Here is a 17,267-nt window from a genome sequence, read left to right on the forward strand (position 1 = left end):
GACTGCTTCAAGTTCTGCGCGCTACTGCTGAGAGGAGGGGCGTAACTAAGGCAAAAATCACGTGGCAAAATCACCAATTAGTAACCCCCTCTTGGCACACACAAATAATTAGTAACGTACTCTTGGGAACCTGTGAGAACCTGCTGGATCCCACCTCTGACTGGTTCCCCTCATTCTTCCATATAATTATGAAGGCACATGTAGACAAATAAGCAATATTAATAATTACATCTATAAACTAATTAATGATGTGGAGAAAATGAAAATATTTTTTCTGCCTTACTGCTACAGTTCATCCATGGTGAACTTGATTGGAAGTAAATTCAGGAAAGCCCAAACAAAGTACATCACATGTTGCATAATTAATTTACTGAGAAAAACTACCATAAGAGGTGACATCCACTGGTTCAGAAAACTTTAAAAGTCAGTTAGACAGATTTAAGCAGGTGGACCAGTCCACCATTGCACATTGGCTATGATGGCTGAATAGAACTTGCATGATCAGAGACAGCATATGTTTAAATGATAGATGTTGAGACAACTGTGAGGCTCTTCCCTTTATTCCCTGCTGGTGGGATTCCCAGAAGCCTCTGGTTGGCCAGAGAGGAAAACAGAATGTTGTACTGGACAGAGAATTAGTTTGATCTACTAAATCTTTTCTTTTGTTCTTATGAAAGCTACTATGAATGCATAGTATCTTATCTTATCTGCATCCTTGTGTGTTGGTAAAGTGCCTTCAAGTTGCAGTTGACTTAGGGACTTTCAAGGCAAGAGAGAAGCGGAGGTGATTCACCACTGCCTTCCTCTGCAGATTCTTCCTTGGAGGTCTCCATTCCAAGTACTGACCCTACTTACTGAGCTTCTGAGTTCTGACAAGGTTGGACTATACCATGCAGTCTTTCCCATTGGCATCTTTATAGAAGGATTAAAATATAATTCAGTAATTCCACTGCTTTCTTTGCATATTTAAGTACGCTACTGAATTATTAAACTGTGTGGGAAATCAGACTGCTTTTTTCTAGCATTATGGGGAAGGCATTCTGTATATGGCCAGAATTCCACAATTCAGCCTGTTCTAAAAGCAAATCCTTGAGCTAAACCCTAGTGAAATCTTGGCATAAAAATATCTACCAAGTAGTTATGAAAATCAACAGTTAGTAGAGACAGATTCTAAAGAGATAACCATGTTAGCCTGTTGTGGCAAAACAAAAAAAGATATCTTACGGCATCATAAAAAAAATAATGCCACTATATGGAGTATATGGCTGTCTTTTCACATCTACACAAATTTCCTTCCTCATTAAGCGCCTTCACATTGTTATGAGCTTGCTTTTCAATTTTGGATAAGTAAACATATTTTGAAGAATTGTTCAATTAAGTTCTTCTTTAGAATCACATGTCTCACTTCATTCAGTGGGGCTTATTCCCAGGCAATGTGTGTCTCCCCCTGTCTTCTGGCTTAGGTCCCTTGGCTGGAGTGTCTTTCTGATTCGATGTGGGGGTTGTCATGCCCCCACAGAGGCTTTTGTTATTTCCCCATTAAGCTTTAGTTTCCCCATAGTTAGCATGGTTTTAGTTCATTGTTAAGTCTTCTAAAGGAGCGTATTTTAGTTAGCCCCTGTCCTTTTAAGACATTTCCCCATAGGCAGTTTCCTTTCTTCACCCAGCAATCCCATGTTTTAGTTTTAGTCAGTCAGTCTGAGAGAGGTGCTAAGGGTAGTTGGACACCAGAATATTCGTGACATCCATATTAGTATATGGTGGTCCATAAAGCAAAAGTTAAGTTTAACAGCAGTTAGCACATGATAAAGACTGAAAGAACTGAAAGGAAGCAAGACACAGTGGACTTTCTTGAAAGCAACCAAGAGAAGACATCGTCTACAGCTTCAAACTTGCTCAAGACAAGCAAGTACCCTGACTTAGACAGACCCAAGGGAGGAATTAGGGTCTTGTTTCTCTCAAGTAATAAACCCATTGTAAGAATTGTTAAACCTGGCTTGCGTCTCCTCCACTCTGTCCTAGCCAAGTACAGGGCACCTCAAATAGATTCACTTGGGGGGGCAGAACAGGGTTTTTTGGGGGGAGGAATGGGCTATCCTATTGCAATCTGCACAGTTTAAATCATCAGTAAAATCTATTCTTTAACAATCCTGTTCCTTTTCCTTTATTGCTTTTTGCCTAATGAACAACTATTTTTTCTATTCATGTTAACAGGAAACCAAGTGATTTGGTTTGTTATGATACTCAGTTTGAATCAGGGTCATATGGGGGAAGCGGAGATGGAATCTTTGTCAGGAGCCCATGAAGGCAGCCCTGCTCTAACATGTAAACATTACTACAATTTTTTTCTGGTCTGTTCCACGCTATAACATACAACTTCACATGTATTTTTTCAAGAACACATATCCCATTGATTAAGGTCATTATAAAGCCTATCATCAGGCTTTAAAAAATCTACCAGGAAGGTTTCTTTTGAAGGCCAGACAATGCAAATAAAAGTGTTTCCTGGATTGTACCCTATTGAGACTTTTAGCCAGTCTGGCCATCCACTCACTGCAACCTATTTTGACATTAGCCCCTGATAGCTCTCCTACTGTCTACACTGGACACCTTAAAAATGTTAGCAGCGTGAACACTACTACAGAAATCAAAACCTAGAAAGCTCCCATGGCATTATCTCAGTAGGGCTGCTAATGAAACAGATAATTTTTCCCTTCTAGATTCAGCTCAACTACTATGTTGCCCCTCCCCATGATGCAGTCATCAACAGCAAACAGACTAATCAAAAACACATATTTTGGAAACATGTTTCCTGCCACAAAACAGCTATTACAGGCAAAGCTAATGCATAAGTAATTTTTAGATGCTCTCTTAATATTATGCATTCAAAAAACAATAGCTACCTTAAAAAACCTCTGGCACAGAGATCTGATGTGACTGAATATTACAAATGCTGCATCACCATTAGCTTGTCTCAGCACATTCTAGCTTCCTACATTGCCATATTTAAGAAGAAAAGAATCATTCTTTTATTTACCTTAGATGCCGGGTTCTCTTTGGTCTTTTTGTCCATAATATCTTAAGTGTATGCTTTCAAATATACTTGCAAGGTTGTGCTAATAAATTTTATAAACCCACTATTGCAGCAGAAAGCAAATTAAAGGGGGGAGAGAGAGAGGACTTCAAGCTGTGACCTCAGAGCAAAGCACACCCATTAGTATCCCTCAGCCATCCTTCTGTCGAAAACAGGCTTGACAGCAGATAAACAGGCTTCCTATAAGGCTGCAACACTTTCAAATCAAGCATTCTGTGCACCCTAAGCTCAGGGATTTATATCTTCTTAAGAAGACCGTCCCACTCAGGTCTGCTCCGTCTGCATGGCAATATGACTGCAGTCACTTTCTGCAAAAGATCATCCAAGTCATCTTGAGATCCTTGTCACTCAGCTTGGAGACTACAACGAACACAACATGCATAATACACTTACTTAAAATCTCTAGAGCACTTCCTGCAGCCAGCATTACAGCCAGTAATGGGGATATATTGATCAGCTCACTAAAATAATCAAGATGAAGCACTGACTCACTGCAGCAAACAGTTGCTCCAACCCATATCAGAAGCAGATCCAGGTGTCTATTTCTACAGTACTGAAATGCAAACCCAGAACACATGCATTGAGATTTCTATATTTCAGCCTTCTTAATCTAAACCTTTTATCTCAGCCTTTTGGGATAAAAGTGCTGTATCACCTTCTCTTTTTTCATTTTTTCTAAACATGTCCTGCCTGGTTATCTCTACAAATTCCACAAGATGACAGCACAATTGTTCCACTGTATAGTAGCTGCCTGTGTAGTAGCCAAGACTCTAATTTGTCTTCCACTTGCTCATTTCAGGAGTGCTACAAATACATAGGCTAGTACTGGGAACTTGTAACAAACCAAGCAATTGGTTGAATAATTTGGAAATCTTATCTCCTCCATCCAAAATCTTCCCTTCCATGATTCCGTAAAGTTTCAGGGGCTTGAGAAGGCTGACTTCTCTTCCACCACCACTTCTTCCCATTAACAATTTAAAAATTTGTTATCCTCATGGGGACCAGCTAGTTTAGTATTAGATATGCACTACTAAGTACACATACAACTATGTAGCCCAAAAGAAACTTAAGGATTTGGAAGAAGAGGAGGTGATTTCTGCCAATTCTCTCCTTTCACTGCAGACCCCCACTTTGCCCTCTGTGTTGATTCTGAGAGCTGTCTGCTGAAGTAAAATGAAGAAATTCCCATTTCATAAAATCTGTGAATAGCTGGATACATACAAGTGAGACTACAGACGGATATTTATCTGCAACTATAAATCTCATCTCTTCCAGCCCAAGCTATACTTCTATACAAAATCCCTATGAAACAGAACAGAGTTGAAGGTCTAATGTGTAGCCATTGGGAAGGGGATAATAATTTGGAATGTCAAGGACACTTTCTCCCATATGAACCAACCCATCCATGCCAGAGGCCCTGCTTCAGATTTTCCTGGCATCTAATGCTAAATGGATAGCAGTTCAAGAAAGAGCCTTCATGGGTTTGTCAAAACTTTGGAATTCCCTCCCTACATTGTCTCCTTCTATTGTTGTCTTCTGCCAGCAGGTGAACATTTCTTTTTTTTTAATTCAATTTGCATACCTCAAATAACTGATGTTGGCTCTCCTCACTGGTTTTGGTATAGTATGTTAATGTATTTAGATATTTTTACTGAATTAATTTTAAACATTTTAATTTTCAAGTGATTTAATGTTTCGATGTTTGCCACCTTGGGGACCCTATATGGATGGAAAAGTGGCATAAAATATTACATAAAAAATAAATAAAAATAAATATTTCTGTAGACCTGTATGATTAGTTAAAAACATATCACATGACTGATTCATTACTGACTTACTGCCCCATCCAAAGGAGGCGGGGGGGAAGGGCTACTGGGAGTGGTGCTCCCTCATGCCAATTCATTTGCCTTTTCTGGGGCAGAACCTGAGAGTTTGTCCTGCAGCAGGGCTGCACTGACATCCCTCTCAGACACCAGCATGGAAGGGGGCGGACCAGGGAATTACTGGGGACGTAGCCGACTTTAGTCAGCTCTCTACTGGGAGTGAGGACTAGTAGGGTGGCACAGACATACGCTTGCCTTTTGGCAGCCTATGTCTATTCAACTCTATGGAGCTTTTCAGTGATGAGGAGATCCAGGGCTTTTCCCTGTTCCCTGAGTCACCAAAAAGCCCTTCTGAAGGTGGTGGTGGGGGTGCTGCATTGGCACCATGGCCCACTGCCTCCGGATTTGGATGGGGCTACCCGAATCTCCATTGCCTCAACTAGAAGAATGAAAATAACCGAGTGGGGTGTTTTCTGCATATTAATAATGTCTCACCACAGAATGTGAAGCACTATTCCAACAAAATGGAACAAATAACTTCTAGATAACCTCTAGAATTCTGCTTGCTCTCAAAACCTTGCATAAAAAGCCTTGCTATATGACTTGCGAAATATCAGTAAAGAGGTATGGAAGCATCTATTTTAAATAGATCCTACTTTTTCAGTCTGCTTATTATTAAGATAAAAAGCTAGAAAAATGATAGGGTGGCATTTGTTCCCTCCTAAATACTGCCAAAATGTACAACTCCCCCACCAACCTCTGGTAAATACAGCACCTCTTTCAGTCACCTCTTGTGGGAGTGTTTAAGGCACAGTCCAACTGGAAGATCATGTATCAGAAGCTCTCCAGATATTTTATGCCGGTTTCCCAAAACCTCTATCTCAAACTGTGGCAATGATACCAAAAAAAAGCCTCAAATTTAAGGCTTAATGCACTAAAAGCAACTTGCTGGGGTTTGGGGAGGTTTTGAGTGGGGGAGAGGACTATTCCAAGAATGGCTAGGGAAAGTCCAGGAGTTATGTCTTGATTAAGATCACTGCTTTGCAATATGGTCAAGAAAAATGTTAATCAACTGGATTATCAATGAGCATGTTGCTATTAATTATGATAGTATCTTTTTCTGTAATATTGTAAAAATATTTTTTCTGTGTCATTGTTATGCAAAATTCTGTTCCATTGAAAATAAAAAGTGGAAAAGAAAAAATAATGATATCTCAACACAGATTTCTGAATTACCTTTCCAAGGGTTTCATATCAGATGTCAAATATCAGGGGAGACAACATGGAGCCCTGTGGAACTTTTGTCTGGTAGGAATAGAAACAGTGGAATACAGTGGGCCCACTGTCTAATGCTATAAGGTAAGCTAAAGGGTCACTATGGTAATTATTATTGAAAACAACAAACAATAAAAGAATTGTATCTCTTAAGACAGGATTGTTAACTGGGCCAATCAAAAAAGCAGGGTGGCATGTGCGTGTGTTCTGAGGCAGGACATCTACCAGGGCCCAGGGCTTCTGTCAGGGCCAACAGCTATTGAAACATGCCCATATACCTCATCTGTCACCTTCCTGTGTACTCTTCTCTCACCAACTTGCTTGCAAGTGTCACACCTCCTATGCTACCTGCGTTGCTCAGGACTGTCAGAGTGTGCAGATGGTTACAGTCATAGCAGTGGCATTCCCAGGTATACACACCTCCCAGTGCCATTGAAAAAAATGTGTGTAAATGGCTGTGGGAGAGGTCATGAGCAGACAAGGGAAAAAAGAATCAGCAAGTGGAGGATACACAGGTGAGGTTAGGAAGGAAAGTGTGAGAAGGGGTCCTGGTGATGGGGATAGGGGAGGAGAGAGTCCTCAGCAATCTGATTAAGGCCCATCAACACTTGGAACTGGCTCTGCAAACCACACTAAAATGGATTTAAATATTGGTGACCAGATGGTAAATGGAAATGTGGTAGGATCCAGGGATGGCTTCTTTAAAAATGATATCACAGCACTCTCTACCAAAACAGTTGAAACTACTCACTGTCTTCCAGATACAACCAGCCATTTCTACAATGGACTATATATATATATATATATTGTGAATTGAGAAGATAAAACAGAAATTAATTTTTGTATGTATGCTAACAAATAGGTCAAGTACAGCAACTGAGAGTTTAGATAGTTACCTTGAAGTTCTGCATTTTCACCAGAGAAACCACTATATGACACTGAACTGACAATGGTAGCAAAGAAACAGCTTTTCTTTGCAATCTTCACCACAGGGCAAAACAGCCTGCAAGTGAGGTTACTGATTGATCTTCTAAATGGGGCATGACCAGGTCACAGAGTATAAATACTGGATTAAGGCAATATTTTGTAAACTATAAATGTATAAAATACCACTTTTTGCAAGATAGACTGCTTTCCTCACCTTCCACTTCAAGTTCAGAAAACAGAAGGGCCATACATACTGAACACTGAAACAAGAGTAGTCTTCCTTTTTGGACTGCTGTGAAAATATTATTAGGATATTATTATTACAAGTGGGAACCTATAAGTAACTTGCAGGGAGGGAGGAATTCTCCATTTTTGCATCCAGCTCTCCTTCCCTTCTTTCACTTTCTCTTTTCCCCAAGTCAGTTCCCCCTACTTTCTCTGTCCCTCTCCCCACTGCACACAGTCATTCCTCAGGATGGGAAGGAGGTTAGAAAGACAACAAGCACACCTACATCTTGTAGACCTTTGTGCTAATCTGCCTTCCTCTGCCATACATCCCACCCACCCCCATCTTTCCGGAATTGTCTAGCCATCAGAGCTCATCTTGGGGAAAAAATTAAGTGCTTCTGTCCCTCAGATGGCTACACACAGTCTAGCAGTATAACAGTTATGAGCTGCAGACTGTCTAGCAATTAAGACTAATGTAACAAACAAAAAAAGACATAAATTATCTGACAACAAAATCTGAAATCAAACCTGAAGGATCAACAGCAGCATTCGTCATAGGCATCAATCCTTTTAAGTGGCATCAAAGTTCTAATCCTGGTTTTAGGAATGGTGCAATCTGAGTTATTTGTTGGGTAGATTCTCTGGTCTCAAACAGAGTTGTTGCATTTATTGATTAATTATTGATTGATTGATTGATTAGTCACACTTGAAAAATTCCCTGAAAGCCCATGCTAAGACCAACATAAAGCTTAAAAATATAGGGAAAAACACTGGGGGAAAAAAGAAATTGTGTCACTTCCTTTAATAAAGACCAATCTGGGCAATTTAATTATTGTAATTAAAGTTAGGTCAGAAGATGGTAATTAAAGTGATATTACACACAAGAATGCAGGACAGTACATGCAAGGCAATGTATTCAATTTCAAAATCCTATAGAATAAGCAGCATTTTTTTAAAACAAGTCCTGGAAGTTAAAGGGTGGGGAAGAATATTTAGAAGATGGTAGTTAAGGCAGAAAAAAATCCCTGTCTCTAGTGCCCAGTAGCCTCACTTATGATAGTGTGAGTTTACAAAGAGAACATCATCAGCTGTTCTCAGAGCGCCTGCACAAATTATCTTGCTCTGCTTTATTTCTTATTCACATGCTGGAATGTTGTCAATTCACAGACACAGAAGCCAATCATTGGGTTATTCCATGATGTCAACATTCATACTTGTCAATAAGATCTGTGCCACAAAAGTCTGAAATTCTGCTAGCAGCAAATTAGACTGCATTGTAATTAATGTCTAAACAACTGTATATATCACCACAGCAAGGATTTTAAATATATACTAGCATTTAACTTTCTAGGTTGAAGAAATATACAACCTAAGCTATTTATTTAGAGCCCAAAGAGGGTACACTGGTTTTGCAATATATTGAAATAATGTCTTAAGAGTATTGCCAACCTCCAAGTGGGTCCCAGAGAACTCCGGCAATTACAAAAGTCAGTCAATCTTTATTTTTGTTTTTGCAGACCAGCATAAGCTAGATAAAATAAAGCCAATTAAAATATATGTTATATTGAAACAATAAATATATATTTCTGCTGGAAAAATGGAAACACAAAAAAGGTACAGGAACATAAAGTAAAGGGGATAAGAACTTAAATATTAAACGGAAACAAAAACTTTAAAACTAAAAAGGGGGTTAGGCATAACAGAACAATGAAATTGTTAGATAGACTATAACTATCAAATCACAGTATACGCTGGTAAGACAACTTTAATATTCATTAAACCTGATATATAGCACAGACGATCTGTTAGAATTTTACAAGTACCTGCTTCATTCAGTCAAGCAAGAGTTAACTATTGAGTATCTAATCTAACAATACATAATTGGTTATCGAACTAATCGACGATGAACCCTTAGCCAGTGGTGGGATCCAAATAATTTAACAACCGGTTCCGATGGTGGGATTCAAGTTATTTTAACAATTGGTTGTTTCCAAGAACCATTTTAACAACTGGTTCTGCCAAAGTGGTGCGAACCTGCTGAATCCCACCACTGCCCAGCTTAGCCAATTACGGTGCAGGACAGACAGAGACCCAATGCACTCTCATTGGCCACTGCCACCTGCAGAGCGGTTAGTTTTTGGCCTGGTAAAGGCTGTTCAGTCCGCTCCCACCCACCCCCCAATTACAGCTGGGCTGTGAGGGCCCAGCAGGAGCACACACTCCCACTCACACCAAGTCCAGCCAGGTCGCATGGGGCCTGGCAGGAGAGCCCCCACTTTCTCCCACCCATCCCCAAGGGCAGTCAGGCTGTGTAGGGCCCAGCAGCAGCAGCCCCTCCCACCCTAACCATCTACATTCTGCCCACCCCTTTCAATCTTCCCCAACCCCAAAACTCAACTTGCCAACCTCCCCCACCCTTAACCACATCTTTCAACCCTCCCTCCACCCCAGCACTCACTTTGCTGCCCACCCCCACCCCTACCCACACCTTTCAATTCTCCCCCATCCCAGCACTTACTTTCCCACCCTCCCCTATCCCTACCCACATCTTTCAACCCTACTCCAACCCCAACACTCATCTTGTCCCCTCCCCACCCCAACACTCACTTTGCCACCCTCCCCCCACCTCAAGCCACTCCTCTCCACCCCTCCCCCTATCCTCACTTTCCCACCTACCCCAAGCCACACCTCTCCCATTCCCAAGCCACAGTAAGTGGTGCACCACAAGGAAGTGTGGGGGCCGCTACAGCCCAACTAAAGCCCATTGCAGGGGGAGATGCTTCCTCTTCGACGCTTTGCTAGGGTCCATTTCATCTCTCCCACAATGGTCTTTGCTGCTAGCATGGGTAGAATACTGAAGTCACATGCCTGGAATCACGAAGCTTCTGAAAATATCTCTCTGATTTCTTCTTCCAGCAAAAGAGAAGCAGAAACCCAGGCACACTCAGGCCCCTTCCACACAGCACAGGCAGTTCAGCTTGCAATCAGGATAAAGTAACCTGCTCTCCTGTTTTCACATTTGCATGCCTCCGTGCATGCAGCAAATGGAGCCCGCGGACACAATGCAGGTTGCTGTCGCGCCTTCACATGGAGGCACATTTTTTGTTTGGTACTTACCTCCCTTAGCTGCATAGCTACCCAGGCAGGCAGGCATGGACCCCCACAGCCATGCTGCCATCCCTGTGATCCTGCATGGCTACACAGCTGAGAGGCTGGACCTCTACCAACAAAGGGAAGCGTGGTTGCGCTTCCCGGGCAGCAGTTCACTCGTGAGCAGCTGCAACCCATGTTAAATCAAAAGAATTGTGGATAGCACAATTCTCGAATAACCTGTTTCAGGGAGATAACATGGGGTGGCCTTGCTTTAGGGGAGGGAGCAGTATGAACCCCACCCCCCAGGAATGGTTTTTTCCCTTTCCCCAGCCTGGATTTATTGGCCGATGCAGAAGGGGCCATAGACTGCACAAACACCCTGACAGAGAACTTGCATATATAGAGTTTGCTGTTCCTATATTTAGTGTAACTCTATTTTGTTATCTAGTAAAGTTCTACTAAACAACTCACTCATATCTCTGCCCTATTATTTACTCTGCTAATTCACTGCAACGCAACACTATCCTATGATGTATTTCAAGTACTGTTGCACAAAATGTGGCAATGTTGTATGTTATATCAGGAGTAGTATCTGTAAGAAGCATTGAAGTATAAAATAGTCCTGTGTGACCTGGAAATCTGTGCAGCAGTGGCAAAATAAAAATAGAATGCATATTTTTATAATACTGACATTGGAGAAACCTATATTCTATTGTTTCTATGTGTCCAGATTCACAGGGACGTTGTCTCTCCCAATAAAAAATCTTCCTGTATTGGCCTCCAAGAACTGCTGAAGGGGGGGCATGGCATTGTAAAAGTAAAAGCTCTGCGATATTTAGGTATTTCAAGATGAGTTAAATATGCCACAGAAGAGACAGAGTTCCTACTGAATTCACTAGCAATAAAAAGTTGGAGACCTGGTTAGATAGAATTGGTGCTCTATGTCTGTTCTGTGTCTGCCGCATGCTGATAATTGGCTTCTTTGGCCAGTTCATAACCCATGCTGAGTAAAAGCTGTGAAGAAAAACCCAGGGATGAAATTTTAGATACCACTGCCTGTTTCCATGCAGACTGAAAGTCATCACTCACAACCAGTGGAGCAAGGCCAAATGGGAGGAAAGATACGCTGAGCCAACAGTTAAGTATGGCCACACACACTGTACTGTCTACTCTCATGAGGCCTGTGTCTAGTCGCAAAGCAGCATTTACGACAGCAGAGTGTACACTGGTTTTGCAATGCAGAATATATTGAAACAAAATACAAAAACAATTTAAAAAATATAAAATATTCATAGGAAACATTTTCTGTGCTTAAATATTCAAGGCTACATTCAGATATGAAGTTAAGTCATGATTTGCTGCAATGGGCACAAATGTTGCTCTTCTGTGTTCCACTTTCTGCTCCCTTCTCTGATTCAAGTTTCCTGGATTGCTTCCCATGGCATACAAATGCAGACACTTAGAAGTGCAATATTTATTCCTCCAAACTGATTCTTATTTTTATTTATTTATTTATTATTTAAATTTATAGACCACCCCATCCCATCTAAGTCAACACTGAGCTGAATTGGATTCAGCATAGCAAACAAGTTCTAGTAATCAAGGCACCTATATTTGTATGTTAGAGATGCTGTTAATCATACTCAACACACAAGAGGAGGCAGAACAGCGAGGGGCACACATGGACATAAGAAACAAGCTGTATTCATGCCTGTCATGGCAACCCATGGCTTATGAATGTTGTCTGAATGATGTTTTAAATAGTGTTGCCAACCTCCACATGGGGCCTAGAATGTCCCATAATCATAACTAATCTCATGATAATAGACATCAGTTACCCGGGAGAAAATAGCTTTAGTGGATGGACTCTATTGCAACATATCCTCCTGAGGTTCCTCCTTTCCCCAAACCTTGCCCTCCCCAGGCTCCATCCTAAAATCTCCAGGTATTTTCCAGCCCAGAGCTGGCAATCCAGATATCTAACTAAACATTTATCTATAGAAAAAAATTAAGTTAAAGAAAAACTACTAAGGTTTCCCATATATATCTGTCTGAAGTGCCATCAAGTTTCAGCTGACATGGCAACCTCATAGGGTTTCAAAGCAAAAGAAAAACAGAGTTGGGTTGGACATCATCAGTGTTTTTCCCTATCGGTACTGACCAGGGCCACTCTGCTTGGCTTTCAAGATCTGACAAGATCGGGCTAACATGGACAGTCCAAAGTAATGGCTGGTTTACAAATAGTAGTTCACAAAAAGATGTTAGGGTCACTATTGTAGTGAATGATAATTAAGTAGGATCTTGTTGGCATTTCTATTGGTTCTACTTGTCAAGATAAAGATCAGCTAAATGCAGCATGATGCTGTCACAAGTGGGGTAAAAGGAGATCTCTATTGGCTGCCACAATTCTGGTGCAGGTGTAACTCGGGAGGGCCCAGAACACCCTCAGTGTCCCAACTGCTTCTTCTCCCAAAAGAGTATACCTTCTAGGTGACCAAATGAGGCTTGAGGACACAAAGCAGAGTAACAAACCATTTATTAAAGAGGTCTAATAACTGAAGCCACAAATAGGATGACAAGATCAGTAAAGGCTGGTAAGCAAACTAAAAACAGCAACAACCTAACACATCCATTTTTATTGTCCTAAGCTGTCTACTGGTACTAGACCTCAGACCAACTTACCCTCCAGTGTGGCAGCCTCTCCCCAGCTCTGCTCCCTAAGAGTGAACCAGCCTCCTTTTTAGGGCAAGGCCTCTTATTCCTTCTCCCTAGGCACCATTCCAAAATTGGTCCCAGTTTTCCCACAAAATCCCCTTCTACCAGTTGCAAAGCCTAAAAAGGTCCTGGGAAATACAGACCTGATAGCTACTTTCATATAGGTCTCCCTGGGGCTTATACGCCACATGCACTCTAAGCCTAGGATCATGGCAGAAGAACATGAGACAATATATATCCTGGCATTTGCAAATGCTGTGGTATTGGTCTTGCCAAACTAAAAATTGCCACTGAGAAATGAGATGTTGGCATATTGCAAAGGTTCAGCTAAGGTTAATGATTCTATTTATCTTAAATGGGACCTCTAGTTTAATGACTGCATGAGAATACATCAACTTTTTATACTGCACTGCAAATTTGGTGCCTCTACTTAAACTGCCCAATCTTACGCTATGGAAAATCTTTCTGGGGCTCTGGATCAGGGGAGCAGGCTGTTTTTCAAAACAAAGGTACAAAAATTTTAGCATAGCTGCAACTGCCTCTCCTTATGAGAACTGCCAGATTTGGTGAAGATAGGATCAGGGGGCCCCAAACACAGGAAAATTTTATAGGCCCCCAAATGGAGGAAAACTGGGTGCCTGTCAGTGGTGTATTTGCCTAGGGACATGTGATACCCCATGCCCCCGGGCACCCCCCCCGCCCCCGTGGAGGATGCAAAAATTTCAGGTTCGTGTATTTTTGTTTTTTAGTGTTTTTTCAGTTTTTGGCCTACAGGGGGTGCAGTTTTTAGCCTAGCAGCACCACAATTTCAGGAATTTTTCAGGAGACCCTTCTGATAATACCACCCAACTATGGTGAGGTTTGGTTCAGGGGGTCCAAAGTTATGGACTCCTAAAAGAAGTGCCCCATCCCCTATTTCCAATGGGAGCTAATATGAGATGAGGGCTACACCTTTGAGGGTCCGTAACTTTGGACCCCCTGAACCAAACTTCACTAAACCTGGCTGGTATCATCAGGAGAGTCTCCTAAAGACACTCTGAAAGTTTGGTGCTGCTAGCTTAACAACTGCATCCCGACAGCAGGCACCCTCCAAATTTACCCAGATTCTCCTTTTAAATACACCCCCTTCGGCATGGACTTAAAGGGAGAATGTCCCCTGGTTTAAACATTGAAAGAGATGCTGTTTCAAGGTGGGGGAGAATCCGCTCCAAAATAGCATCACTTTCAATGTTGTTTTAACTGGGGCACCAGATTCTCCTTTGAAGGTGGATTTAAAGAAGAATCTGGGCTCTCTAATTTAAACACCATTGAAAGTGATGCTGTTTGGGGGTGGATTTCACTGGAGGTGTTTCGTGAGAGATGATGCTGACATGTTTAGTAAATGTTTGCAGGGGGTGATTTGTGAGAGATTTACATGCTTAATACCCATTTGCACTGCTTGGAGCTGTTTCTCAGGCTAACAACCTATCTTATAGCAGAAACATTCCTCCCACTGGGAAAAGTGGGCAGTTGCCCAGGGCGTCCCCTTGTGGCGGCGCAAAAAATGCAGGTTCGTGTGTGGGTTTTTTGTATTTTCAGTGTTTTTTTCCGTTTTTGGCCTGCAGGAGGCACAGGTTTTAGGCGAGCAACACCATAATTTCAGGGGATTTTCAGGAGACTCTTCTGATGATATCACCCAGGTTTGGTGAGGTTAGGTTCAGGTAGTCCAAAGTTATGGACTCCCAAAGGGAGTGCCCCATCCCCATTGTTTCCAATGGGTGCTAACAGGACATGGGGGCTACACCTTTGAGGGTCCATAACTTTGGACCCCATGAACCAAACTTCACCAAACCTGGGTGGTATCATCAGTAGGGGCTCACGAAAATACTCTGAAATTTTGGTGCTACTATTTTAATAATTGGACCCCTGACATCAGGGACCCCCTAAATTTCCCCAGATTCTTGTAAGGTAGGGGGTTGATGTGTGTTTCTGTTCAGGCATTCTGGCCTTGGTACATTCCAGGATCTGGGCTGTGTGCCCAGAGTGGCTGCGAAGTTAACCTTGCTTTTGCACTTATCATATATGTGTGTGAAGCTTGCTTTCTTACATCGTGGGAATTGGGTTAGGGAGGCATGGGAGGAGCTCCATTACCCGTAAAAGAGGCCGCCTATTCCCGGGAAGGTCAGAATCTGCATTCCATGTAGTGTGATCATTGAAGTGTATGAAATAAAGAACTATTCTAAGTTACTTGTTTCGAGTCCTTCGAGGTTCCTTACATTCTCCTTTTAAATCCACTCCCTTCCTGCCAATGATTGTTTTCTTTCTTTCTTTTATTCTCTCAATGCCTAATAAAGGTTATTATTACTATTATTAAATCCACCCCCTTGGGCATGGATTTAAAGGGAGAATCTGAGGTCCCCAGTTTAAACATTGAAAGGGATGCTGTTTCAAGGTGGGGGAGAATCCACCCCAAAATAGCATCACTTTCAATGTTGTTTAAATTGGGGACCCCAGATTCTCCCTTTAAGGTGGATTTAAAAGGAGAATCTGGGCTCCCTAGCTTAAACATCATTGAAAATGATGCTGTTTGGGGGTGGATTCCAGCATCATTTGTTTAAACTAGGGAGCCCAGATTCTCCTTTTAAATCCACCTTAAAGGGAGAATCTGGGGTCCCCAGTTTAAATAACATTGAAAGTGATGCTGTTTTCTCCAATTGGGGGGAGTGGATACAACACCATAAAATGTTTTCATAGCAGTAATAAAACATTTCAGAAGCATTTTGAAAATGTTTTCAAAAAAATATTTCTGCTGCATGGCATGGCCCATTGCTGTGTTCAGATTTGTGAGTTGTGGCATGTTCTATAATGTGATGATGACTTTGAATGACCTGGTGGAAAAAATCATTGTCTGGTCACAGTGGGGGAGGGTGGCCGCCCATGGGGGGGGCATCAGACTCAGGTTTTGCCCAGGGCTCCAGTTTGCCTACGTATGCCACTGCCTCATAGGGTTGGTGTGAGGACAAAATTAGGAAAGAGAGTTGGTGGGGAGAAAGCCATGTATGTTTTGCTGGGGGTGGGGGGTGTTTTGTGAGCTGGTGCAAAAAACATTGTTTGGTCATGGTGGGGGAGGGTGGCTGCCCATACGGAGTTGGGGGGTGCCAAGCTCAGGTTTTGTCCCCGGGCTCCAGTTTGCCTAGATTCGCCTCTGATACATGTAAAATTAGACACCCCAACCCAAACTTAACCAGTCAAAGGCTCTCATTAGGAGAGGCACTTGCAACTAATCTGAAAACTTGGTGCCTCTACCTCAATAAGCAGCACCCCTAAACCCCCACAAAGACTCTCCCAAGAGTGCAATGTAGGTGAAAAAATCTCCTGCTATTGTAAGAATGATGGGGAAAATTGTCTCAGCTTAATTATCTGATGTAAAATTGCTTGACTCCAATCATGAGACAAATGAAGCTGGTTAAGTGTGGGTTGGGGGATGCAATTTCATAAGCATATAGTTTTTCTCCATAGTTTCCAATGGAGAACAGATGGGGTACCCTCTTTGGCAGCCCATCAAATTGGACCCCCTGACCCAAACTTCACCAAACTTGGGGTTCCTGTAAGGAGAATCACTTGCAACTATGCTGCCAATTTGGTAACTCTACCTCAACCCCCTCCCCAGAGCCCCTCAAAGATTTCCTATATGGTTTAATAGACTCAAAAAAATTGACTATTCAAAAAAAGGTGAAAAATCAATATGGGGATTCAGATTTCATTGGCTTTTCAAAATGTTTTGGGTGTATTAAACACAACACCCCCCCCCCAAAAAAAAACCTGGAAAAAGTTGGTGCACACTTTTAATACACTCAACACAGTAGTCCAAATAAGAGAGAGGTTTGATCCTTTACTAGGATTAAGCTATTTTTTATTTTATTTGTTTACTTCATTTCTGTCTGTCTCTCCAACGGGGATCCAAAGTGACTTATACCATTGTTCTCTCCTCCATTTAATCCTCACAGCAATCCTGTGAGGTAAGTTAAGCTGAGAATGTGTGGCTGGCCCAATATCGCCCAGCAAGCTTCTATGGCAGAGTGGATTATCAAACCAGAGTCTCCCAAATCCTAACCAGCACTGTATTTCTTATG

The 17,267-nt window shown here is 41.9% G+C and overlaps 1 protein-coding gene across 3 annotated transcripts in view; it reads right to left on the minus strand.

Annotated features, from left to right (window-relative positions):
• Nucleotides 1–17,267, minus strand: part of CNTN1 (contactin 1) — a 212,403-nt gene that overhangs the window by 117,727 nt on the left and 77,409 nt on the right. The window contains exon 1 of one of the 3 annotated variants that reach the window (XM_048499547.1): nucleotides 3,038–3,199. The exons of the other annotated variants lie outside the window; for them this stretch is intronic. The gene's annotated coding sequence lies outside the window, so the exon portion shown is untranslated. Of the gene's footprint in view, nucleotides 1–3,037; nucleotides 3,200–17,267 lie in introns of those variants that run through there. 3 annotated transcript variants of the gene reach the window in all.

The sequence above is a fragment of the Sphaerodactylus townsendi genome, linkage group LG06 (genome assembly GCF_021028975.2).
Source record: "Sphaerodactylus townsendi isolate TG3544 linkage group LG06, MPM_Stown_v2.3, whole genome shotgun sequence".
Taxonomy (NCBI): Eukaryota; Metazoa; Chordata; class Lepidosauria; order Squamata; family Sphaerodactylidae; genus Sphaerodactylus; species Sphaerodactylus townsendi.